The following is a 13,148-nucleotide window of genomic DNA, read 5'->3' as shown; positions in this document are numbered from 1 at the left end:
CTGTTTTTGGCTGCAGGGCAGCTTGGGCCACACTGGGCCTGGTGGGGATGGGAATGAGACCTTCAGGAGCAGCCTTTCCTGGCTGGGAGCAGAGGTATTCACCTCCTGCACCGAGCTCTGGGGATGCCCATGCCTGTGGTGGGTGATGCCGCCACGCACAGGCTGTAACTGTGTGGCGACTCTGGGATTTTGAATTATTTTTAATTTGCAACATGGCAGCTGGGGGGTAGGAAAGGCAGGGGGTGGTGGCCAAGAGGCTGATGTAGGGAGATGCTTTTGATGTCAGTGGTGCAGTGAGCTGATGGGTTTTGTGCCTTCCATCTTCCATTGCAGTGAGGCATCACTTCACTGCAGGTTATCAATTCCTGCTCTGCCTGTGTTGGCATTGCTTGTTGCAAACTTATTCTCTTGACTGTAATAATACATTGTTTGAAAGAAAAAAATAGGAGAAGGCTGGTCAGCAAGTTCTACGGCGCTCTGCAAACCAAAAGCCAAGTTCTCCACCTGCCTATCCCGCTTTTCATCTCTCTCCTTTTTCCTCTTGGTAGTAAACACCCCATTTGCAGTTTTCTCATAATCCATTCAGGCACAAAAAGATTTTGCCTGCTCTTTATTCTGCGGTGTGACATTTTCTTCATGCTTGAAATGTTTGGCGTGCCATTAAAGGTTGCAAAAATCATTTTGTGGTGGTCCAGCATGCAGAAAAAAAGTTTTTGAGTTGAGTGTTTATTAAGCAATATAACATCCACATTGCTAAGATTTTCTCCTGCATTTTCTGTCTGTGAATTGTAACATACTTAAAGGATTTTTTAAGGAAAACCCTTCAGTGTATTTGCCACAGATGGGTAAATTAGACCAATCCTGATTGAAAGAAGCTTCAGAATAAGGGCAGAGGAGCTGTCCTCACCCTGTAGGTCAGAGGGATGGCTCGCACAGATGAGTGGGTAGGATGAAGAGGGTCTTTTCTCTAATTTTTTGTCTTCCTGTTTCTTGAAGCTCATTCAGTAGATATTATATATATTATATATATTTAATGGCTGGAGAGCAGAGTGATTGGTACCTCACTGAAGTGAGAGTGGCTGTGCAAAAGAGTTCTGTGATTGTGTCCAAGGGAATCAGGTAGCTGTTCATGCTGGGGCTGGAAAGAGAGGGTAAAATCCCAGTGTCCATGTCCTACCATCACTGTCCAGCAGGAATCTAAGCACATATTTAAAAGGATGGCTCTTTTCCACCAAGGTGCTTGTGAAGTACAGCTGTCAAGTTCAGTTTTCCAAACCTAGGAAAAGTTTTGAAGAGATGGAGAGGCAGAAAAGAAGGTGGGAAAATGGGTCTGCAGAAAAAGGAATTTATTCCCAGTGAAAAAGAGTATGAGCAGGTTACAAGTTACAGGTTGATAGCATCTTTACTGGATACCATAATACTCCTGGTTTCCTGAAAGGAAGTGGGTAATGGGAAAGGAATAAAAATACTCAACTCTAAGAATAATTACCACAGGCTTCTTCTACAACCCAAAATTTAAGTCTATCTGATTTTTCTCACATGGAGATAATTCAGCTCTGGCACTAAAAATGAAATGCTAATTATATATCTCTCTCTCTCTCTCACTATTTCCAGCGTGAGTGTTCATAGTATTGAAAATACGCACAGCACAGTAGGTGCAGCATCCCTCTCTGCCCAGTCTGTGTGGAAAATCCACTCCTCATGTGCTGGTTAAAAGATGAGGTGAGGAGGATGCACAAAGCTTCTCTACCCATTTTTCAGCTGTGCTCATGAAACCCTTTATTGGGTTCGATGCCAGTTAGGCCCTCAAACTAGAAAAATGTGGTTTTTAAAAATTATTTTGCCTTACAGATGATGTCCCTCAGGCCCCTGGCAATTACCATTTTGATCTGGTATTTCCCTTGGTTTCCCTCTACAGGTAACCCATGCCCCTTCTTCCAAGGGGGAATGAAGTGAGGCAGGAGGGGGAAGACAAGCAGGCAGTGCAATCATGAGAGCCTTGTTTTCTTCAACAATCAGACAAAACCCACTGCCAGACAGATAAAATATTTGTGAGGCTGTCAGAGGACAGCAATAGCCAAGGACATAGAATCTTTCACCTTCCTGTTTCAGTCTTCCCTCCCCATTAGTGCTCAGCTTGTGTGTGTGACAAGGACATCAGCTGCTTTTGGGGGTGTAAGAGAAAAAGAGGAGCAGGTAAAGAGGGAGGAAACAGAGGACAGCACAGGCAGGACACAAGTGAATGAGAAAAATGCTCTCACTCTGTTTCCTCATTTATAAGATTCATCATCCCAGGCTAAATTTCTTTATTAAGATGTAATGGTGAGAGGAGATAGTCCAAGAACATGTGAGTAGATGAATTTTTTTGTGCTATAAAAATGTAATCACATTTTTCATCAGCGTTCTGTGCTTTTAATCTGATGATTTTTCATCTGAGTTAATTGTATAGGCACAGAGGACACTGGGCTCTGCTGAAGCACGTGTAAAATCAGATTTTTTTTCAAGCTTAGAGGTTTAGTAAAGAGGGTTTAGTAAAGAGGGTTGAAAGGGAGGTGAGATGAAGAGCAGATTTTCACTTTTGGTGATGTTTGCCCTGTGCAGAAAGGGTTTGGTGGAAATAGTGTTGCACAACTAGAGAAAACATCCTGGGTCAGAGGAAAGGGTCACACATAGAATTTCTGGGTTCTTCATAGTTTGCCTCTCTTCACTGGTCTGGTGTTAAAAATGATCACGCATGGTTGTGTCTGCCTGGGAATATCCCATGTGAAAAATGTTGCCTGTAGAGTTGACAGTGTTCATATACCAAGAGATACCTTTAAGCACTTTTTGTATTCTTCTCCGTCAGTTCAAGGCTTGGGGGGAATTTGTAGACTTTTAAGACCAAAAAGACCTTCAAACATCCCTTTCTGTTTAATCCTGGTATAGTTATCTCTGTATTCAATCCAGTATGTTGTGCGTTGATTGAAACATACATCACAAAAAGGTCTTTATTTTGAAGATACTGGACACATAGTCCAGTACATCCCTGTATGGCCCTTCTGGTGTGCCTGACACACTCCATATCCTACCTTGGACAATTTTCTACCAGTTTGCAGTCTCAGTGTTGTACTTTTAGCCTGGTCCCCCTCACTCCTTCCTCACCACACTTTTCTCCATTGAGACATCACTTCCACACAGCATCACTGGTGTCCAAAAGCTGGAGTTGTGTCCTGTAATGTGCCTGGGGGAATGTCTGCTCACAACTCAGCTTTTATGTCTGATTATAACCTGTTTGTTTTTCCCACTCATGCATACAAAAACTTGTCTTCTGACCTTCCTGTTGCACATTTAAGCCAAATTTTTGAACCTTTCTTCTGTATGCAAACACTCCCTGCCTGCTCTGCTCCCCCTTTGCTGGTTGTGGAAGTGAAGTCTGTAATAACCAAATCATTCTTACTGTATTATATGTATTTTTAAAATATTTAAAAGTTAATTTTAGTCACAATGATTTTCATGAGGAATTATGCATCATTGCACATTGTGCTTGTGATTTTATACAACATAATTACACCTTCTATTGACAGTTTTCTCTGCATTAATGGTAATTATGCCATTTAATGAAATTACAGTAATTGCATTAAAAAATATAAGCTGGTGCGAATTAAAAGGATATATTGACTGGAATTTTTACTATCATATATATATATTTTTAAAGTTTGTATGATAGTTGCAAGAGACGTTGACAGGATCAGGCAAACGATGGGAAACCAGCCACCAGAGCACCTCTGGTGTGGCTGGCAGTGCTGCTGCTGGATTCCTTCAGGGTCCCTGCACACTCACCCATGCCAGGATACTTCATTTGCACTGACAGCATTTCCCACTCTATCAAGTTCAGGCTTCTTGCTGATCCAGGCTGCTGCCAGGGTGGGGACAGGTGGGAATGATTTTTCCAGCTCAGCTCTTGCTGGCAGCAGGGGCCAGCCAGACAAGGGATGCAGCAGGCACAAGCAGTATTTATTTATTTATTTATTTTGCAGTGACATTGTGCTGTGTCTTCTAATTATTTTATGATGTTTTAGTGCTGGGAGGAAAGGTAGGAGCGTGTGGTGATGCAGCATTATGTGTTGGAAATGTGGGGCTTCTGGTCAAACTCTCTGCAGCTATTTAATGGTGGGCAGCTGGGAAAAATGACAGGCATGGGGTCATTTTGGAGCACTTTGGGCTTTCCAGAAAGCTGGCTGATGCAAGAGTGAGGGAACTCTTGGGGTTGAGATCTCCAAAGCTCTTTAAACCCAGAGGGAGGTCGAGGATGCCTGGTTTTGGGCACTGGCTCCTTGGGCTGTGGGAGCTTGGAAGGCTGAGGAGCCCCAGGGCTGGCTGGGTGAGGCTGCAGGGGTGTGCACTGCTCTGCCAGTTTGCTTTGGGTCTGACCTGGGGCAGTGACAGAGAGAGAGAGGACAGAGCCTGCAGCCTGTGAACGTCTGGGCATCTCTGCAGGGCGTGTGATGGAGCACTCTGCCACTTCAGCTCCTGATACAGCAGCTGGATCTGAGCCCAGCTAAACTCATCTCAGAGAGAAGATACCAATCATCTTATTAGACATGAACAATTTTTGATCCCTGTTGAGCTGGGCTATATTTATAGTGATGAACTGCGGGCAAAAGGCCATTGGCTTGTTGACAGTGTCCTCTAAAATTGCTAATTGCCTATCAGTAAGAGGGAAATGTTCTTTATCCCCTCAGGAATGATATTTGTTAACTCAAAATCTGAGCCTTCTGGAGTTTACTTGGGGTAAATCTCTCATTCTGTATGTGGACAAGTGTCTCCTGCATGTTATGGTTTGGCTTTCTCGAGCAAAGCACAAAATGTTCCAGCCCTGGTTGTACTGAGCATAATTCAACCCTGGACATGACAACAATATACGGGTAAAACATCCAATTTAACTCCTGCATTGTTTTGCAACACAGTGATTTATTTTGTTGTATTTTTTTTTCCTTGATGGGAGGGGAGTTATAGATCAATAAGAGGAAATTCTTGGGATGAAAGTTTCACAGGGAACATGAGAAATCTATGGAGAAGGGAGACCACTAGCAGCTCTGGAATAAGATAGAGACTTGAGTCACCAAACCTCTCTTGCACCTCTGGCCAACCAAGCAGAGGGGAGAGGTTTAATTTAAATGAGTATTTACCAATAGGTGGTAATAACTCACTCTTCTGTAGGGTGGGGAAGTAAGATGTGCTCTCACATGAGCTTCCCTAAAATATTTCTTATTTTCCCTGTGGATGGTCTGCTAATTTTGAACAAGCAGCTCCCTGATACAAAACACAAACCACCCTGCCTTGCCTACATGTGTAACTGATGAGAAGGGTATAGTCTTTTTTCTGTTCCCCCCCCGCCTTTTTTTTTTTATCCTCACAGCTGAAGATGAAATATAAATCATTGTTCCCAAACTATTCGGGAACAGCATTAAAGTAAGGGTAGATTAAAATGTCTCCACATTAAAAAGCTAAATAAAATGAATAGATGTAATCCTAAAGAGAGAAGAATGAGTATTCTTCAAACACTGAATAGGGAACTTGGAAGAAGAAAAAAACTTTAAAAAAAAAGAAGGAAAAAAGTATTAATGCAAAAGAGATGGTCTTTACATCCGCTTTACTGTAGAGCTTTTGCTGAGGGCTGTTCTCAGCCCATTTGCAGCTTGTGTTTTGCTGCAGTTTTAAAGAAGCAGTCGGCAAAGGAAGGAAGGCAGTTTCTATTTAAATAGGGGAGCTGTAAAAGATCCCTGCTACAGAAATTCGTTCATGTTCAGGCTAGAGCTGGTGCTGGAGGAGCAGCAAGAAGCAGGTTTCAGGAATTTCACCTAGTAAGTAATTCTTCAGAGCCCCCAACATTTCTTCCTCCTTTTTCCTCCGCAAATCCCGGGCAAAGGCACATCTTTAAAATCGTGGTCTTGAACTCTGGTGGAAAGGCTGGAAGGGAGAGGTGTGTTTTTATTTCAGGCTGTTATATCCCAATAGAAGTATTTTCCTAATGAAGGAGGAAACGTTTACATCCTGCTTCCCTCTGGCTGCTCGTGGCAGTGCCTGTGCAAACGCACCAGCGCTGGAGCAAAGCTGTCAGGAGCACGATACCTGACACAAGTGGCTGCTCGGATGAGAAACAGGCTTCTCCAGACAATTAAAGGGGATGGTTTGTTTCACCCTTTTCCCCTGCAATTTTTTACATTTCCACTATTACTCTTCCATGGTTGAGGGGGAGTACGATTTAAGCTCGAGATCCCAGACTTTGCTTTGCTGCAGCAGTTAAAATTCCTGGAATAGCAACAGTGATATTGACGATGCTGAGAGACACACAGCAAAGTAAACACATGTTATTTCCAGCTCTTTCAAAAATGCAAGAACAAACAAGGACAAAGTTAATAGGGAAATAACCACTTTGAGCCTTGACAACACAATAAACAGGATTTAAAAAGCAGAGTTTGAAGCTTTGGAGTCAGGGTGAGATGGAGCTGAGCAAAGACCAGTACAAATATCCCTTTTAACTCTGAAAAAGATGGACGGCCTTATGTTCCAGCTCAGGAGTTTTGGGCATTTGCTTCTTACCAGTGAAATGTTCCAAAATAAAAATAAAAGCAAAACTGTGTTTTGCATCTGAGGAGTCATTTCCTCTGCGTGTGCTTAACAAGGCATTTACCCTGTATAGGAATTCCCTTGATTTTGGGGTTGGGGATCTTCCTCTTAAATTATGCTGTGCTGATATTTTTGAGGCTTTCTGTGTCATGTACTCAAAACTTGAATGCATCACATCAAAATGATTCCCTTAGCCCTGGCAATGAGAGACACCCCAAATCATTGCCTCTCACTCTTTAATTGCATTTTGTTGGGTTTAATTGATGATAAAGCCTTTTAATACCTTGGCTGTGTGTGTTCAACTCTGTGGTCCAAGTATTTGGGTAAAACTGCAGTCCTGATGTAGGATGAGCCTCTGTGCAGCTGATCAGCAGGAACGTGTATGCAGGCATCCAGCTGAGGATTGAGATGACGAGAAAGAAATTCAGCTTTGTTATAGTGTGTGGATTTATCCCTGGAAGGTGTTGGTGCTAAGATAGCTGAATAGATACGTGTGTCTGTCAGTCTCCCACACCAGACTGGAAATGTAGTTTTCATCTCTTTGGCTATTTAATGACAGCCCACAAAGCCAAGGTCAAATGTGGGAACGTTTTATGTAATTAAAAAAAATAAAAAGGCAAATGAAAAAGGGCTGTTTCTAGCTAAAACCTGAACTAAAGGCATCCACAAATCCTTCTTCCTCCCTTTGTGCTCAAGTTACAACCTGTTGGAGAACTCTGCTCAGTGCTTGCATTTCCAGCTAATTTGATATCACCTTTTTTTTCTTTTATTTTTTTTTTGTGGTTGAAGCTTTGTCATTTGTTTCGAAGCTGTCACTTTTATTAGTCTCCCTGGCTGATCTTTTTGGGCTCTCGTCAGGTGGTGTGTGTTCTCCATTGTCTGCCTGGTCTTGGCAAGCTGTAGGTCCTTTTATTGCCATATGACGTGGGCGTGCTTGCAGCAGTAGCCTGTAATTATACCCACCACAGGTGACAGTTACAAGAGAGCTTTGGTAATAATTTTAGCTGCCTGATCTGATGTTTATGAAGAGCAAACCCTCTTTGTGGTCTGGCTGGAGTTTGCTATATTGTGTTGTACTTTTCGTTTGATTTACGAAGCCTTTTAATTTTTTTTTTTACTTTTGTTTTAAATTTTTTCCTCCATATATAATGCCTTATGTCTTTCGAAGTCTTGAAGTTTTGCAAAAGATTGTTGTTGATCTTGTGCTATTTTGTACTTTTCCTATTTATTTTTACATGCCTTGTATTTATTTTGCTTTGCTCAGCACAGTAAAATAATACTCTTGCCTGTTGCTGGGTTTATTTGTACATTTAACACCGCTGAACTCCTGTATCTAACACCTCACTAGCAGATATTCTGTGTTCTCCCAACTGTGAGAGTAATCACACATTAGCATTCGATTTTTTTTTTAACCTTTGGCTATTATTTACCTGTTTTAGAAAAGGTGAAATAAATTCTCTCTCCAGCAAGGCAGCACTGGTTCCTTTACTCCCAACAAAATTACAAAACTTGGATTATGTCAAAGGTCAATTTAGCTCATGATTTTTATGGTTATCTTACAAACCTCTGTTCTGACTTTAGGAATTTGCCACAAAAAATTTGGACAAGGCTGATGTGCCCACTACCTGAAAGCTGCTTTTCTCTTGTGCTGTATTTATTTTTCCAGTCTTAAATTCTTTACAGAAACTTCAGATTAAAACCCATGGGTATCTTCTGAATTTTTGATTTTTATCACAAGATTCTGACTTGTAATTCTTCTGAATTGAGTGGCAGGTTGAAAACCAAAAGAAATTTATCTGCAATAATTTGCTACCTTATCTGATCCTAAAGAGTTGATTTTTCCATTTTTGTCAGGATTCAGTCATTTTCATTTTCCCAATTTGCCTGGTGCTTTTTCTGAAAGTTCACTTTATTCATAGACTAGAAATTGCATAAACAAAGATGAAATTAGTATTCTGAGTTGAATGAATGTTGCATCTGCGTGAGACTCATTAAACAGGAGTGTGAGACAGAAGCTACTTACCCACCACTATTGGAAATACCAGAATTTGAGAAGCTTATTTGTAAAATTCCCGAAGTTGGCATGGATTTAGACTCTGCAAGCTGTATGGGAAAAACATACGGCTCAGCCCAAACAAACAAACAAAAAAGGCAGGAAACCCATGGCATCTAGGATGAAAAAGGTGTATGTATAAGGAAGCGAAAATTCCATTAAAATTAAAAATTCTTATACTTCATGTGCTCTTTTTTCCCCCCAGAGCCACAGGTGTATTGATTTTCTTTCAGTCAGCATCTGCTTGGGTTTGTTTCATTATTCACATTACTTTGACCTGACACCTTTTAGAAAGTACTTTAGAGAACTCAGTTTTACAGGAAAATTGTAGACATTGACTATTATTGCCCATGTCATTGGTGGAACACACCTTTCAGGTTTTTTTTTTCCTTTTAGTTTTAAAAATGTAGATTTTTTTTTTTTTAAACACAAATGTAGGCTTAGATCAACACTGCATTCCCCTGAAGCATAGAGGAAGTTTTTATTCTTTCAAAATGAGGGAATAAGTAGAGACACATCTGTAGGTGGATTAAATAACTATAACTCCATTAGCTTCAGTAAACCTGTGTTATTTAACATCAGTTGAAATTCTACATCCTCGTTTTGGGCAAAAATCCTGTGTGAATAGAATGATCAGGTTTTCTGAGAGGAGGAAAAGCCTGTAGATGGCGATGGACCCTCAGGAATGAGCCAGCTATGGCATTCAAGCTTTTGTCAGATTTTTCTGGCAGGTTTTCTTTCTCTTGCTTGAACTATTTTATTTTTAATTTAATTCACCCTTTCTCTCAGTGCTAATGTAACACTAGTTGCAGAAATCGTGACAACTGGAAGAAATTTCCTATTTGAAGGTAATGCAACATTTGGTTTTATGATGGAGACAGATACACCTTGAGGGATTTCTCTTAAGGCGTTTGCTTGTCGGGCTTTTTTTTAATTTTAAATAAGAAAGAGCTGGATCCTTTACAAGTTCTGAAATAAAAAGAGATTAGTAGAGAAGCTGCAGAGAAAATACACTTTTTTAAAAAGCCTGTTCTCATTTAACTTTTCTTTATTAGCAACTAAGATGTGCTTTAACTTCGAGGTAATTCTTAAGTAACCAGAAAGTTCTTGGGTTGTTTGAGGATAGCAGTAATAGTAAAAATACCTTAAATCAGAGCATGTCCCTTACATTATTACTTTTTTTGTTCAGTTGGAAGTAAATGGGGAGAAGTGGGATGACTGCAAAATCCCAGAAATCTGATTTAAAAAAAAAAAAATCTTTACTATTAATTATGTATAAGTTTCACTGCTTCCACAGTAAAGGTTTGCACTGCTACCAATAACATCAATAGAGTTTTGATCTCTTCCCCCACAACTCCATGAAAATTAAATCTGTTATTCTTAATTGTGGCATCCACGCTGTAGTCAAGCTTAGCTGGTTTCTTTTGGTGTTTTTCTATGTGTTTTCTTTTTTAAAGGTAGTGCTGTGATTTTGAGAAGTGTTAATAAATATGTAAAACAGGTAGTGTTTTGTACCAGTCTAATATGCTGATTTATTTTACCTTTAGAATTACCCGTGTAAAGTCAGCATGTTTACTGAGAGATGAGTGCCAAAGGTGAGCAAAAGTCTTCACTAAAACAGCCTTTAACTACTTTGCTAGCTCAGGTTCAGAACTTTCTACTTTTGTTTTGGGAGAAGTCGCTGTCTTCTGTACTTCCCTTCAGCTTTCATCTTTTAATGGAAGAGAAGAGCAGCACATCTCTGTATCAAAGCCAATTGTCAGCTTTCATTAGATGCATTCTATTGTTTGTTCAGATTAGAAATAACTGCATTACACTTTGACTTTGAAGGCTTGCTTGTTTTTAAATATACTGGGTATATGTGACCTTTTTGTCATTTGTGATGCACTTGGCTTGGCAAATTTGAGATACCCATTTCAACAGCAGCCAAACCTTTTTGTAATGCAGGTACTCCACAAAAAGGCACTTTTTGTAGGTCTACAAAAGTAAAACAAAATCCTGCTGCTAATGAAAAGCATTAATAGCCTCATCTAAATATTTGTAGCCATAAGGGTACCTCAAATGCATTGCATGGTGGGGGGAGAACCACCAGTGCTTAGGGAGAGTGCAGCACCCATTTTTTAGCAGTGGGTGGGAATCCAGTGAGCTGCTTTTATCCTCCCATTATGTATTGGCCATAGGAGATGTGGCTTCTGTCAGAGCATGATGGCAAGACAGTCTAATTCCATTAAAAATTTTGCATTAAGCAAATTTTCTTAAAATGTTTAGAATATTAAATGGGAAATGCATAATTGATACAGTGATATTAGCTTTTTTTTTTTTTTAACTGAACATGCCCATCAGGAATGAGATGATGACTTGTTCCAGCAGTTAAGAAAACTTCCCCAGATACTTCCATGTACACATTTGGGAAAATTATTTGCAATGATATATTTCAATTTCCTTAATAAACTAGACCTGTCTTCCTAATTCCCTTTCCCTTAAGTCCTTCTGCAGGGGTTAAGAAATGAAGTATTTTGAAATTATTATCAGATAACTGTTTCTATGAATAAAAAACTAATCTAAGCTTTTTTTTTTTTTCCCTCCAAAAAATAGATTTATATTCCAAAGCTGGGAAATAAACAGTGGCAGTAGAAAGGAAATATGAGATTAATAAAAATGAAGACATTTTGCAGAGCTACTCTGGATGGTTTTAATCTTGTTTTGTTTCTTTTTCTTTTTATTTTTTTTTCTCCTTCTTCTGGGAAGTAGTACTTCTGCAGCAGCATGCCTTGCAATGAAAGCAATTCCTGCTTTCTTTTTTGAAAGTTGTATGAATACTGGCAGAGCCAGTGGTCCTTTAGTGCCCAATGAATCCTGTCTCACACACGGATACCTTTAGTAAGACACGCAGAGTGGGATGAGATCAAATGCTCTGGTTAAAAAGCCTTAGGGAAGCATTATGTGTCTGAGGTCTGATCTATTGTCTGGGAGGTCGGAGAGTGTTAATGCACTCTGCAAAGATTAAACTCCCTCTCTTAATTGCTGCAACACTTCCTTAAAGGATTTAAACAGTCAGGGAAGGTGATGCTCCTTGTCAATTTTTGTCTTCTGACAGCTGTTGAAGTTTATCTGTCTTTCCATGGAGACCACTAGATCATGCAAACCCAGCAGTGGCAAAAGCACAGACCCCAAATTAGGACTGAGAGCAATGAATGATGCTATTTACAACTATTTCAGCTTTTAAATACTCTTAAGTCCTGAGTCCAGGGTTGCTCCTACATTGCCATGCCACTTGAATTTGGTTACAGGAGTTCCTGAAGTGGCAAAAAAAGTTTAACTGCTGAATTTGAGGAAGAGTCACCCTTGTAACTGGGAAGTGCTCACGTTATGGTCTCCATCCCTTCTTGCTGGGCTGGTGCTTCCCCGGCACATCTCTGTGGGACTGAGTCTGGCACTCACAGCCACAGCTTGTTATCCCAGGGCAGTGCCACGCCTCAGCTACTGTGAGGCACTCCTCTGCTGTTTACTGCCAAAATCTTCCTCTCCCTCGCTAAGTCTGATTAGCATTTGAGTTCTCTTGGTCCATAAAGCTGAAAACAAAATGCACTCAGAAAGCTCAAGGCAGGAAAGCTTTTCTGCTTCTGAACCAGAATGTCCACACTGACAAGTACCTGACCCCATCACTGGTTTTTTGAAGCAAAAGAGAAATTTGCCTAGTGGATCAGAACCACTTAAAAGAACCAGTTTATTATTTGGAAGTCCAGATATTTAAAATATCTTAAATTTGCAAAGGATTCTGCTTTTGCTTGGAAAGTACTTTAAGAACAAGGGATGGAAAAAAAAGGTAAATGTTACTGAGGAAGGAGAAGCACAGCTGCACCCCAGGAGAACTTGGGAGATTTAATATTTCTGCAACAAGGCTGTGGTATCCTCACGTTCACAGTAGGGCAACATTACTGTAACAGGAGTGGAATTTGACCCATCTTTTTCAAAATGCCCGTTCCTGTTTCACAGACAGATGTGTGTGTCCTGTTTCACTGCAGCTCACATGACATGACAGGTCCTGCCGACTAGAGAGCCATCCTGTAGTTATTTTTTCTGGTGGATCAGAAGCTTTTCAATTTGATAGTGTCTGTGTTTTTGCTAGTCTTGCAGCATCTAAATGTGTTGGTGTATCAAATCCATTTCACACATAAATGTATAAATATGACCTATATAAATATACATATATTCAATGCCTCTTTTCTAGACTCTGAGCAGATGAGTAATACAGCTGTTCAAAGGAGAAAAAGATTTTTTCTTTCTTTCCTTTTTTTTTTTTTTTTTAAGCCCTCTTGGCTCTGAATCGGAAATTGAGGAGCAGAATTCATCAAGTGTATTCTGATCGTTCTCAGATGGGTAGTTCCTCCTTCCCTTCCTGCATAGCATGTTCCTTTGCACTGTTGCTATATTACATGAAATGTTTCATCTGTATATAAAAATTAAAAATTCAAACAAAAATCTG

The 13,148-nt window shown here is 40.2% G+C and overlaps 1 protein-coding gene across 1 annotated transcript in view; it reads left to right on the top strand.

Moving 5' to 3' along the window:
• Nucleotides 1-13,148, top strand: part of MCTP2 (multiple C2 and transmembrane domain containing 2) — a 117,938-nt gene that overhangs the window by 72,201 nt on the left and 32,589 nt on the right. The gene's annotated exons all lie outside the window — the stretch shown is intronic.

This window comes from Pyrgilauda ruficollis, unplaced genomic scaffold, assembly GCF_017590135.1.
Source record: "Pyrgilauda ruficollis isolate IOZ18807 unplaced genomic scaffold, ASM1759013v1 scaffold23, whole genome shotgun sequence".
Lineage (NCBI taxonomy): Eukaryota > Metazoa > Chordata > Aves > Passeriformes > Passeridae > Pyrgilauda > Pyrgilauda ruficollis.
Note: the sequence above shows the minus strand (reverse complement) of the source record. Positions and strands in the feature narration are given on the sequence as shown.